At 45.0% G+C, this 13,342-nt stretch overlaps 1 protein-coding gene across 5 annotated transcripts in view; it reads left to right on the plus strand.

Moving 5' to 3' along the window:
- The window catches only part of ZFAND6 (zinc finger AN1-type containing 6), a 74,020-nt gene that overhangs the window by 24,253 nt on the left and 36,425 nt on the right, over positions 1 to 13,342 (plus strand). The window lies entirely within an intron of this gene.

The following is a 13,342-nucleotide window of genomic DNA, read 5'->3' on the forward strand; positions in this document are numbered from 1 at the left end:
TCTTTGGGGAGGTGTCTATTCAAGTTCTTTTAGGAGTTCCTTATATATTCTGGATATTTATCTCTTATCCAGTAATCACATTTGTACATATTTTGTCCCATTCCGTGGGGTGCCTTTTTATTTTTACTCTGTTGATTGTGTCCTTTGGACAAAAGTTTTTAACTTTGATGATGCTCAGATTATCTGTTGTTACCTTTGTTTTCGGTGTCAAATCCAGGAAATCATTGCCACATCCAGTGTCCAATCTTGTGCCCTGTGTTTTCTTGTAGGAGTTTTATAGTTTATACATTTAGGTGTTTGACTCATTTCAGTTAATTTTTGTACATGGTGTAAGTGTCAAACTTCATTCCTTAGCTTGTGGATATCCAGCTTTCCCACTACCTTTTTTGAAAAGACTGCCCTTTCCCCCATTGAATGCTCTTGGCTTGTCCTTTTTTATTGCTGGTTAGTTTTCATTGTGTAGATACCGACCACGTTGTATTTATTTATCCGTGTCCTGGTTCGTGGACATTGGGATCGTTGCCAGTTTTTGGCTCGTCTTGCCACTGTGAACATTTATGTACAAGTTTTTGGATGGCAGACATTTTTGTTTCTCTTGGGCAGAAATCTGGAAGGGGAATTACAGGTCATATGAGAACTGCAAGTTTAACTTTGTAAGAAACCACAATTTTCACAGTCCCAGCAGCAGCGCCCGTGAGGATTCCTTTTGTCTTCCCTGTCACCAGCACTTGGTGTGCTCCTCTTTGTGCTGGTGGCTCTTCCGGTTCCGAGGGAGGAGTGGCTGCTCCTTGTGGGGTGACTTTGCATCTCTTAAACAGCTGATGAGGTCTCTATCTGGGGGCGGGGTCTTGTGGCTGCAGCCCCACCCCTCCCGCCCTCCTCCTCTCCCCACCACTGGGTCTTCAGCTTGGTCAGCCCCAGTCTTAACACTCTTGTTTCTTCTTTCTCCCGCTGCCCGCCCCTCTTTGTTTATTTATTTCATTTAAAAAAATTTTTTTTTTTTTCTATTTGTTTTTTCTTCAACGTTTTTTTATTTATTTTTGGGACAGAGAGAGACAGAGCATGAACGGGGGAGGGGCAGAGAGAGAGGGAGACACAGGATCGGAAACAGGCTCCAGGCTCCGAGCCATCAGCCCAGAGCCCGACGCGGGGCTCGAACTCACGGACCGCGAGATCGTGACCTGGCTGAAGTCGGACGCCTAACCGACTGCGCCACCCAGGCGCCCCTCATTTAAAAAATTTTTAATGTTTATTTTTTGAGAGAGAGGGAGGGAGAGAGGGAGGGAGAATGCAAGCAGGGGAAGGGCAGAGAGAGGGAGACACAGGATCCGAAGCAGGCTCCAGGCTCCAAGCTGTCAGCACAGAGCCCGACGCGGGGCTCGAACTCACGAACCGAACTGTGAGATCAGGACCTGAGCTGAAGTCGGAGGCTTAACCAACTGAGCCACGGTGCCCTGGCAGACCCCTCTTTGATCACTTTCTTACTTTCTAATCTCGGACTACCGTTCGCATACCCTGTTTCTAAACCTAAGCAGCTAATGTTACCAAGCAGGTCATGTGATTTTGTTTTGCCACCATTGTGAGTTTTTCTGTAACTTTTTATTTTGATTTAATTTTAAACTTAGCATAGAAATTGCATGAATAGTACAAGGAACTCCTACTCCTTTTTTTCTCAGATTCTCAGTTGTTATGCTTTGTCCTATTTGCTTATCAATATTCTTTTGTTTCTTTTTCGGACTGTATATGTGTGTGTAGAAATATATGCATATTTTCTTCTGAGTCATTCGTGTAAGCTGGAACCTTACTCAGGTTGCATAGCTATGTAGTGGTAAAGCAGGGACTGGAGTCCAGACGTGTGTGTGTGTGTGTGTGTGTGTGTCCCCATCCGTCCGTCCGTCCCGTCAGTAGCTGGCACATACTTGCTGCTTAGGAAAGGCCTCTCGAATGGACCGGTGACCACGGCTCACCTGTCAGAGTCTGTACGTGCTCTCTTGGGCTGTCCACACGGCTCGGTGCTTGGGTTTCGCAGACTCCAGCTTGGGACGTGTGCTTTGCCACTTCTGGCTGTTTGCCCGGCAGCTTCCATCATGTCACTAAGGCTGTTCCCTCGTCGCTGGAGTGGAGGACAGGACAGTTCCTCCTTGTGACGGACGTTGTGAAGGTTAGAGGGGACCGCACAGGTGAAACGTTTGTCACCGACCCTCGCCCTTCCTTTCATAATTCGTCCCGTTCTGCTGACGTAGCCACTGGCTTGTCTTCGTCGTCCCCCCCCCGCCTCGTTTTTTCACCCCAGGATCTTGGTCCTGGCAGACTTGGTGTCTGGTCCCCAGGGAGGACACAGCTCCAGCGAAAGGTCTGGGGTGACAGCTGTCGGGAGACCCTGATCTGAGTCCCAGTCAGAGCTGTGAGGCCGAAGCTTTGATCACAAAAAGTCCAATTCCAGGTGCGGGGATTTCGAGAGCTGGTTCCAGGAGCCGCGCTGCCTTTGGCATCCCAGTTTTTGAGTATTTTTTATTTGCCCTTGTAAACTTGTGGAGTGTTTCAGAAATACCAACTTTGGTGCGCCTGGGTGGCTCAGTCGGTTGGTTAAGAGTCCAACTTCGGTTCAGGTCATGATCTCACGGTTCGTGAGTTCGAGCCCTGCGTCGGGCTCTGCGCTGACAGCTCGGAGCCTGCTCCTGCTTCTGTGTCTCCCTGTCTCTCTCTGCTCCTCCCCTGCTCACACGCTGTCTCTCTCTCAAAAATAAAGACTAAAGAAAAAAATTTAAAAAACAAAAAAGAAATACCAACTTTGTAGGGTCCATAAAATACCGGGTCACACCCTTGGAAGCAGTGCAGAAATTTGAGGTGGCCCGACACGTCCGCCCCTGGCCGGCACCCCTCTCAGAGGTACGTGTTTTTCCAGGAAACTGTGCCGTTTCGTTGCTGCATCACACGTTCTAGGTTTTTCTTTAGAAGATCAGGTCTCCGTATGCGCGACCCCGTCTGGCAAGTAGGGGGAAGAGAAAGCCATCAAACCAAATACTTCCAAAGTAAGAATTCTTGGGGATTGTCTTCTCGGTTGATAAAGTGTGTATAGCAACCTATTCGGTGATCGGGGTTTTCAACCGAGACCGAGGGAAGGGCGCACGTGGCACTGGAGAGGCTCTGCGGGGCAAGGGACAGCGTCCCGCCACGGGGTCTCTGAGGAGCCTGGGCGTGTATTGCTGGTTCGCGTGTGACTGGACTCCAAGCCGGATTTTGTTCTCCTGATTTGGACGGTTTTCTCAGAATAATTAAACATCTCTTTGGAGGAAATGGTTCCCCGCACCTCTTGCGTAACTGCCTTCACCAGATGAGTCTCACGTAGGTAACAGTTTTAATGTTGTCTCTTATAATGCTGTCTTAATGTCGCCTGAAAATCAAGAGTGAGCTATTTCAGAGGAGAACAGCACCGGGGTTGCTGGTTTGTCCTCGCCACCCTGGGTTTGCTCTTCAGTGTCTCTGCGAGGAAACAGGCCCCCTTTCCGTACAGCGTTTAATACCTCAGCGTGACCACCCAGGTTAACAGGTGATAAAATTCTTGAATGTAAAATTGTACAAACAGCTTATTTCTCAAGACCAAATCCTTTACGGTGTTAATTCAGTGGACAGATGGGACTAGAAGCCATTAAATATTTTCCCTCCACCCCGAGCAAGCGGCATGGTCCCCTGTGTTCATCAGCGGCGAGAGAGCAGTGTTCTCTGGCTGCTTGTGGTCATTTGGTTTTTAAGTTTATGATACCCTTAAGACAAAACAGAAACTACACAGGAATTCCTTCAGGAGGACCGACATACGTCACCCTAACCAGAACTCTTGTGCGTTGCACGAGTGAGTATCTGTTGGGGTTTTTTTTAGCAGAGGGAAGGAAAGCAGCCGGACTTAGGTGGGAAGAGGGGAACGTTCTGGACTGCCGGAAAGCTGTCTTGTCTGTCGCCTGTCATTTGCTAGCTCCAGCTTCTTGCACAGCTCAAAGAGAAGAGATGGAAACGTATTTAGTGACGCACAAGGTACAGAGAGTGCAGGCAGCAAAAGGGAACTGCCCCGGAGCCCCGTCCCTCCGCCTGCCGTCAGCTGTCAGCCCCTTGTGGGCGGCCACGAGTGATCCCGGCTCCTCTCTCCTTTGCCTAATCAGAATATCTGCTCTGAATGGCTTTCCATCTTTTTGGTGGAAACCTTCATCGCATTGTAGTGGGTCTTAGAAGTTTAGGAAAAAAATAGGAAAAGAGTCCACGTTAACCATAGATGTTCTTATCCTGTGCAAAATGTGAGCATCTTGGAATAATGGAGGCACAGTCGATGTATTGTAGCTTTGTTTTGTGAAGTCAGGCATTTGTGTACATGTTGCATATGTTACCTATTTTATGAAAAAAGGAGGAAACCAGGGAAAATCTTATGAAATGCTCAGTTCTCTATGAAAAATAGCCCTCTTGGTCAAAAAGGGCCTGTTCGGTCTCTCGCATTCGTATAGGAGGGTCCTGTTGGCCATGTTCTTGAGTTCACTGGTCCTCACCTCCAAAATAGTTGAGGCACAGAGAGCGAAGCCGGGGGTTTCTTTCTCTCCAGAGTCCTCCCCCACCCCTCCCCAACTGCCATGGCTTTTCCACCGAGCGTCACAGGTCTGAAAGAACCTTCGTTTGCAACCACATCTGGCCCTATGTAACCACTTCATCTATAGCTGGAGCCAGGTCAGTGAGGACTGGTTTTGTCCTTCAGATTTTACGGTAGAAATTTTCCATAACTTAGATGAACTAAATGTGTATCTCCAAGATTTTGATGAGTGTATAGCACATCTATGCTTTAAGTGTGAGATGTGCCGAAAATCATAATTCCTTAAACTTAACAATCTTGAGATGTTAAATGCTTATTCAGTGCTTATTACAAAGAGGCTTTTAAAGAATAATGGTTTTTTGATCCTTCTGTTTACATGTGCTGTTTTGGCTGGGAAACTTCTGTTTGCAATTTGAGCTCTTGTGTAGGGGTGGGGTTGGTGAGCAGAGGGGAAATAGAAATTTTCTTTTCCTTCTTTTTTTTTTGTTTTTGTTTTTGTCTTTTTGAGAGGAGAGAAAGAGAGGGTCCCACGCAGGCTCCGCACTCAGCACAGAGCCCAACGCTAGGCTCAGTCCCACAACTGTGAGATCATGACCTGAACCAAAACCAAGAGTCTGACGCTCAACCGACTGAGCCACCAGGCGCCACCGTATTTCCATTTTTCTGACGACTTCCAGGTTTCCTGGCGGGGCAGATGGCCGTTATTACATCGAGCCCTTTCCCGTCAGCCCGTTAGGCTCTTCCTCCCTTTGCTAAGACCTCTGCCTCCCCCTCTCGACATGGTCGTAGACGAGTTGTGTGATCCAGGGTTACAGTCGGCTCGTGTTTTGCTGAAGACGAAGTTTGTGTTCCTGTCTCTCGTTCTCCTCGTTACTGCTTGGGTTTTGAGAGACGCTTGCTTATTCTGTGATCTCGAAGTCGGAGGTCCCTCTGCTCATCTCCTCTCCTATCATGGTGCCTTTCCAGCAATTGAGAGGAGAGTGTATGCAACCATCAGCCCCGGGGTAGAGGACTATATTAGTTCGGTACAGACCATCTGGAAAAATTGTTCCTGCGTGCTTTAACCCTCTTCTCCCCAAAGTGTCACCGAAATCTTTTGCGCCAAATTCTGAGCAGCAAATCTCCGTTAATACCATTCTTATTTGAGTTATCAGGCTGACTGCCAAGTGGCAAAAAGCTGAACCCCTCGTTCCATACCAGGTACTGTAGTTAGTTGTAAACCATTGTTTTCTTACGTCCATCCAACAAAAAGCACTTCCTAAAATTTTAAGTAGTGGCTCTCCAAAGTTTATAGTGGGAAACCATTGTGTTTTGACAGACTACTTTTGAGATGCATCCTTTGACCTAATTTTAGTTGACCTAAATTATTCTCCAGTTACCATCTTTACAGTAATTTGAAACCGTTTTCTTTTCAGCTACGAACATGTATTTACTGTGTTCTGTGCTAAAATAATATTTCCCCATATGTATCTACAGTAGTGGTTCTCACACTCGAATCTAAGAATCCCTTGGAAGCTTAGTCTCAGTCTTGGTCTGCGTCTCCGGAAACTGATGTGGCAGGTGTGGAGTAGGACCTGGGAATTTGTAATTTTCTGAAGTTGTTAATCCATATTTAGTGATCAGTTCAGGAACACTCTTTTTAAATCTACTTATCTCTTGACATTTTGAGTCGTATTCTCGTTGGTCTTTGCTTTTGGCTGCCATAAAGCCAGGTCATTGGAACTTTGATTTCACTATGTTGAGGCCAGTGCTGGAGCCACTTGGACTTTTTAACATTTAAGACCAAGGAGCTATTATAGGACCCGTTGTTGATGATGAACAGTTTTCAGCTGAACGCTATATGGCTTCAAAGACTATGGTGCCTAGCAATTTATTTGATGTTTTTTAACCACACCTAGAAACAGAAGAGAAAAAACCGATCTTGGAGTTACTGATTCAGGCCTGCCTAACAATTTATATAAATCAGGTATCACGAACATAGGAATTTAAAGTTATCAAGATCTCTGTGTAATGTGGAAAACCAAATCAGTGCACATTCAGGGGTTGACTCCTCCTAAATAGTTTTCGAGCTAATACGCTTCTATTTTTGTTCCCCGTGAAGGGAGAATTGAAAATTAGTCCCGTTACTGGTGCTTTCTTCAGCAGAAGTAGTGAAAGTAAACGTGGGTATTTTAACGACGTGAGAAAGAGATTACTGCTTCGATGATGTCTGTACACAGTGCTTATGTCTGCAGTGATCTATGGGTGCCATTAAATTCCTGAAGAGAACGTAGTATAAATTAGAAAATCTTAAACACACAGGCTTGTCATCTGGCCTACTATTTTCAGATTGCTACAGATTAATGTGACCATTTACTGGCCTGGAAGGAGGAAAGTTGCTAATTTAAACCAGATTAGTATGTTCTACGCTGTTAAAGCATTCCTTGATCCTAAAAAGTAAAGATGAAAAGGACTGGTAATTTGATGTTTACATGGGAGGTTTAGTTTCCTGTGGTTGCTGTCTAGAGGCTCCGGGTTTGTGTCCGTGGTATATGGATAAATGCAGGCCAGATGCCAGTCTGCTGTCTAAGCGTGGGGCTCCTGGGGGTGCCAGTCCACTGTCCAAGCGTGGGGCTCCTGGGGGTGCCAGTCCGCTGTCCAAGCATGGGGCTCCTGGGGGTGCCAGTCCGCTAAGCGTGGGGCTCCTGGGACACCTGTTGTGTTGCAGGCGTGTCAGGTATTGGACATACGGTGATGAGCGACACAGATGGCTTCTAGTATTTAGTGTTAATCAGATCCTAACAGGCAGAAGGATGTGGTTTAACTTTGACCAGGAAAGTGACTCGTGTGTTAGTTAGCATGTGCTGTTTCTTAGCAGGGGTATTTTTGTGTTCATTTTTCTCCGTGTATTTATCCCATTTGCAACATAATATTTGTATGCAACATATATAACTGTTAACTGGGATTAATCAAAAAGGATTTATAGAAAAAAAGTTTAATGGTTGTTGGAAACTTTGTAAAAAGTCAACTCTAGGGGCACCTGGGGGGCTCAGTCGGTTGAGCATCCGACTTCAGCCCAGGTCATGATCTCACGGTTTGTGGGTTTGAGCCCCGCGTCGGACTCTGTGCTGACAGCTCGGAGCCTGGAGCCTGCTTCAGATTCTGTTTCCCTCTGTCTCTCTGCCCTTCCCCTGCCCGCGCTCTGTTTTCTCTCAAAAATAAATAAGCATTAAAAAAGTTTTTAAAAACATCAACTCCAGGGTCCCTGGGTGGCTCAGTTGGTTAAGCGTCCAACTTGGGCTCCGGTCACAACCTCACGGTTGGTGAGTTCAAGCCCCGCACCAGGCCCGCAGCTGTCAGCACAGAGCCTGCTTCAGATCCTCTGTTCCCCTCTCTCTGCCTCTCCCTTGCTCTCTCTGTCTCAAAAATAAATAAACATTAAAAAAAAATTTTTTTAAATCAACTCTGTATTCTCAGTGAACAGAATATAATAAACTGAAAATGGCATTTGAAACCCTAATGGTTATTCAGTATGTTTTTATTGGATAGGTAGTAACAATATATTCAGACTTCTAATTGTTAAGAGTTATAGGGGAAAGGACCCCACCTGACTTCTTGAGGCTGGATTTGTGTCTTCTGTCGCGTCCCTCCCGGCTCTGCAGAGAAGTCAGCAAGCGAGAGAGCGGGTTCACTGAAGGTGTATGCATCTGAGCATTTTATCTTGGTAATATTGACATGACCATTATACTAATAGAATGGAGAAAAATTGTTTAAATTGAAAGGCTATTCTTAAATTGCTATTATTTTGAGCACTTGAACTTAGTGGTAAACAAGTTAAAAATGTTTGAAATGTGATTTTTCTTAAAAATACTTTGAAGTTCTGGCGCCTGGGTGGCTCAGTCAGTTAAGCTTCTGACTTCGCTCAGGTCGTGATCTCACGGTTTGTGGGTTTGAGCCCCATCCTATGTCAGGCTCTCTGCTGACAGCTCAGAGCCTGGAGCCTGCTTGGGATTCTTTGTATCCCCGTCTCTCTCAGCCCCTCCCCTACTCATTCATATTCATTCATTCATTCATTCATTCATTCATTCATTCTCTCTCTCTCTCTCTCTCTCTCTCTCAAAAATAAATAAACATTAAAAAATTGAAAAAACTTTTAAGTTCTTCTTAAGTTCCCTGAAGAAGTCTCTTGGCTTCAAATTACCCGGTTTACTATGAGTTTATCTTTAGGTTTTATATTTGAATGCTGGTTATTGATCTTTTCAAAAGAAGGATCTTTTTTAAAAATGGAAGCTTTTATTTGAGAATTGAAAACTCTTTAGAACACGGGTTATTTTGTAACATAACTTTAGTGATTAAGAAAGTATGAGGAAATTGCTTTCTCTGCATTTTCTGAAGAGTTAGGAAACATTCAGAAGGATGAATTCCTGAAAGGAATAAGCTAGGCTGCCTTTATTTGGGAGGTGTCTTTTGTTGAAATGCAATAAATTCATGTCAGTTACACTTTTTTAAAATATTTAGGACTAGGAAATCATACTTAGTAGAATTTGTTTGAATTATAAGCCCCCTTTTCCCAACTTTAAAAACTGACAATAAGTATGTTCAAGCTCTCATTCACACTTCATGCTTGTCGTAAAGCAACACGTTAATTGTATAGCGGTCTGAGGGGCACCTGGCTGGCTCAGCCACCAGAGCCAGCGACTCTTGATCTCGGAGTCATGGATTTGAGCCCCATGTTGGGTGTAGAGATTACTTGAAAATAAAAATAAATGAAAAGCAATCCAAGCTGACCTTGTTCAAGGTACCAAGTCATTTTCAAGGCACTGTGGTGATAAAAAAAAGTAGATATAGAGAGAAGGTAAGAAAGGGAAAAGTTTCTCTGCTTCTATCTAAATGAGGGTAATTGTTTAGAACGTTATTTTAAGATATGAAAAATAAAACGATTGCTTAGTAGAACACTGGTACTGGAGAGAAACTCCTAATCCTCTTCCGTGCCACCTCCTGCTGTAACTCAAACTTGTAATAGTAAGATCCTCTGCCTAGCATCGCTGTGACTCCATCATGTTTCGAATCAGAACGGCTGTTTCTTTTGTCCTATTCTATTATTTTTAAAAATTCAGCTTTATTGAAGTAAATTTGCATACAACAAAATTAGCTAATTTTAAGTGTGCAGTTGTAGTTACGATGAATGTGGTTATAACCACGATGTGGAACGTTTCCGTTACCCCAGAAAGTTTCCTGGTGTCGCTCAGGAGTTCATTCCTCTGCCACCCTTGGTCCCTGGACCTGCATTCTGCCTGGTGGCTCTCTGTAGCATTTCATATAAATTGGATCACATATTATGTAGTCCTTTGTGTCTGTCTTCTTTTACTTGGCACGGTAATTTAGAGACTCCTCCGTGTTGTCATCGGTGGTTGGTTGCTTTTTATTGCTAAATAGTGTTCCATTGTGTGCACGCGGCCCGATCTGTGTATCCACTCGCCATCTGTTGGCTACTCCGGCTGACTTGGTACTTGGCCGTCACGAGTCACGAATGAGGCCGCCGCGAACACGCCAGCACAAGCCTGTGTGTGGACGTGCGTGTGAGTACCTGGGAGTGGACCTTTGCTGTGGTACAAATGGAGCCTTTGTCTCGTAGTCTGGGCAGAGGAGGAAACCCATGTTGAACCAAGAGGATGAAACCTGTCCTGGGGAAAAAGCTGGATTGCCGACCGACCGTTAATTCTCTTCTTTGTACTTGTGTTTTATGTTTTGTCTTCTCCCTTTCCCCCCAACAAGCGCCTGCCTTTAATTTTAACTGTAAAACCTCTTCAAAAATGATATTCCTTATTTAAAACTCAAATTTGTAAGAAAAGCCTAAATTTTGAATGGGCTTGTTGAACCATGGCTGGTTTGTAATAGTTCCCGTCCCCTTCCCCCTAGTATTTCTGCCTTCTACTAAGTTTTATTTTTTTGGAGCCTTTTTTTGTTTCTTTCTATATCACCGTTCTCCTCAGAGTTGGGACCTGCATGGTATGATCTGAGTTAAGGGAAATACATAAGTAGCTACAGATAAAGGTTTATGATTTGTAGTGTCATAGTTTGGGGTTTGCTGGAAACTCGGCTGCAGACTGTGTTGGTCTGACTTAATGATTCATGAAGCCTCTGAAGGGAGCTTAATTTGCTGACTCATGCATGTTATAATCTCCTTGGCAGTATAGGTAAGACTTGATTTAGAAACAAGGGATGCCTGAAAACTTGCTTCCTGCCCTCCTAAATAGATTATGTATGTATACTAATCATACATATTAGGGACTTTCGGTTCAAAATTGACTTAATTTTACATTGGAGTTCATCAGCTTTCTTTCACAGTGTGGATTATTCTGATTCTTGTATTAAAAGAGCATCAACCCGGGCACCCGGTTGGCTCAGGTGGCTGAACGTCCAGCTTCCCCTTAGGTCACGATCTCAAGGTTCGAGAGTTCAAACCCCCATCGGGCTCTGTGCTGACAGCTCAGAGCCTGGAGCCTGCTTAGGATCCTCTTTCTCCCTCTCTGTCTGCCCCTGCCCCCCCTGCCTTTGCCCCACTCCCACTCTCAAAAAGAAACACTTAAAAAAGAGGAGCATGAACCGGCAGCAGAGATTGGCATTTGAATTAAGATCAGAGGAAAATTTGGAAAGCTAGTACTTAGGTCCAGTGGGCAGAGGATCTGATAACGTCTGTCTGAGAAAATGGGAGAGAACACAGGAATTTTGGTTGGGATAAAATATCTTTGCCCGTTTTGCAGTTAGGCATTCTGCGATGGCCTGTTAAAGTGCCTCCTTTAAACAAGGTATGCCATCGGGTTAAAGAGATTAATCTGATAGAGAGCAGGTCAAAGAAGGCCGTAGCTGTGTAACGGAGCGGATCTGGAATTGGCTAAAGTACAGTAAATGTTGTGCCCCGGTGCTCATACCTGATGCAGAAGGTATTGCGTATAGGAGACTAAAATTCGTCGCTTCTTCCTGGGTCATCCCTGTTCAGCCTTGACTTTCTGATTTTGCTGGGTATCTACCCCTCCAATTCCTGTCTTTGTTACACTGTGAGCCAGGTGATGCGTGCTATCATTCCACTCCTTTCCAAAGGGAATTGTTTGCGCGCTTTTCCCAATAGAGAGACTATTGTTCTGTGCCTCTTGACAAGCAAAAAAAGGAGTGTGGGTATAAGATGCAAATAACTGTACAGCGGTCAAAGCTGTGCTCTACAGCTGTTAGTCTTGTAAAACCCCTTCCACTAGTTGCGAAGAGGATGGTGGAAGATTGAACGGAAGTTACAATGCGCAGGGAAGATGTGTGGGGCCGCTGGGGAGGAAGGGGAGCTGGGCATTAGTGGTGTGGCGGTGTGTGGCCATCAGGATGGTCTCCTTTCCCACGCCTTCTCTCGTTCATAGTCCCCTCTCTGTTTTCTTTCTTTTTCCCTCCAGCTTTATTTCATGGTTCCGTGCCACGGACGTGTTTGTGTATTAGCCGCTTGTGGGCCAGCTTCTCAGTGATGACATTGTTACGTTGTCTTTTCCAGGTGTTCTCTGGTAAATGGGTGCTTCATCAGCTCTTTATTGGCATTTGGAGTTTATTTGGGGAAGGGCGGTTTAATATTTTCCTTGCGTGTTGTTGATCACACGCCTCTTACTTTGGTTCTGCTTTGCTGCCTGGCATGAGCAGAAATTAACCTGATTTGGAAGGGACACTCCCCTGCAGCTGCACCCCCAGTTGGAAGATGGCAGGGGCTCGGGGGGTCGGGGGAGGACTGTCCTGTGACCGCGGCGTGGTTTGGGGAAGGTTGGGAGGAGGTGACGTGCCCTTGACTCCGATCCACTGAGCCACACCTTGTCATCAGTGTGGAATGGCATGTGTCATGTAGCACTCCGCCGGGTGTTTGACATGAGAGCACTATAATAATTCACCAAATCGGAAATCAGGGATTACTGTAATTGCCGTCGGATTGGAGTTTGAGTAGACGGACATCAGACTGGAAAAATGATACTCTTTCTTGTTAGGTATTCAGAATCCTTAGAACATCAGCCTCGAATATTTATCTTTCTCAGGTTTTATTTTGAGATAATTTCAGGGCTGCCTGGGCGGCTCAATCGGTGAAGCATCCGACGTCGGCTCAGGTCGTGATCTCACAGTTTGTGGGTTTGGACCCTGTGTCGGGCTCTGTGCTGACAGCTCAGACCTTGGAGCCTCCTCGGATTCTGTATCCGCCTCTCTCTGCCTTTCCCCAGCTTGCACTCTGTCTCTTTCTTTCTCTGTCTCTCTCAAAGTAAACATTTAAAAATGGTTGGAAATAATTTCAAGTTTATGGAAAGTTACATTAATAATACAAAGAATTCCCATATACCCCTTGGCAAGGTTCACCCACTGTTAACTCTTTGCCACGTTCACTCTGTCATTCTCTTATTTTTTCCTGGATGGTTTGACGGTAAGTTGCACGCATCATGTCCTTTTCCCATGTAAGGCTTATGCAGATATTCTGACAAGGCCATTCTTGTATTTTCGAAGACAGTTCAGTTATCGAATAAGGGAGATTTAACACCGATTAATAATAGAATTCTCTAATACATGGTCCACTTCCGAATTTCTCTATTTCTCCCAGAAATGCTCTTCATTAATTTTTCTCCCGGTCCAGGATCCAGCCTAGAATCATTTGTGGCATTTGGTCACTTTGTCTCTTTTTATTGTCCCTTCATCAGGAACGCTTTAGCTTTTACCTTCTTGACGTTGGTATTTTGTGAAGAGTGACCATTTATTTACAGAATCTCTCTCAATTTGAGTTTG

This window comes from Panthera leo, chromosome B3 (assembly GCF_018350215.1).
Source record: "Panthera leo isolate Ple1 chromosome B3, P.leo_Ple1_pat1.1, whole genome shotgun sequence".
In the NCBI taxonomy this organism is placed as follows: domain Eukaryota; kingdom Metazoa; phylum Chordata; class Mammalia; order Carnivora; family Felidae; genus Panthera; species Panthera leo.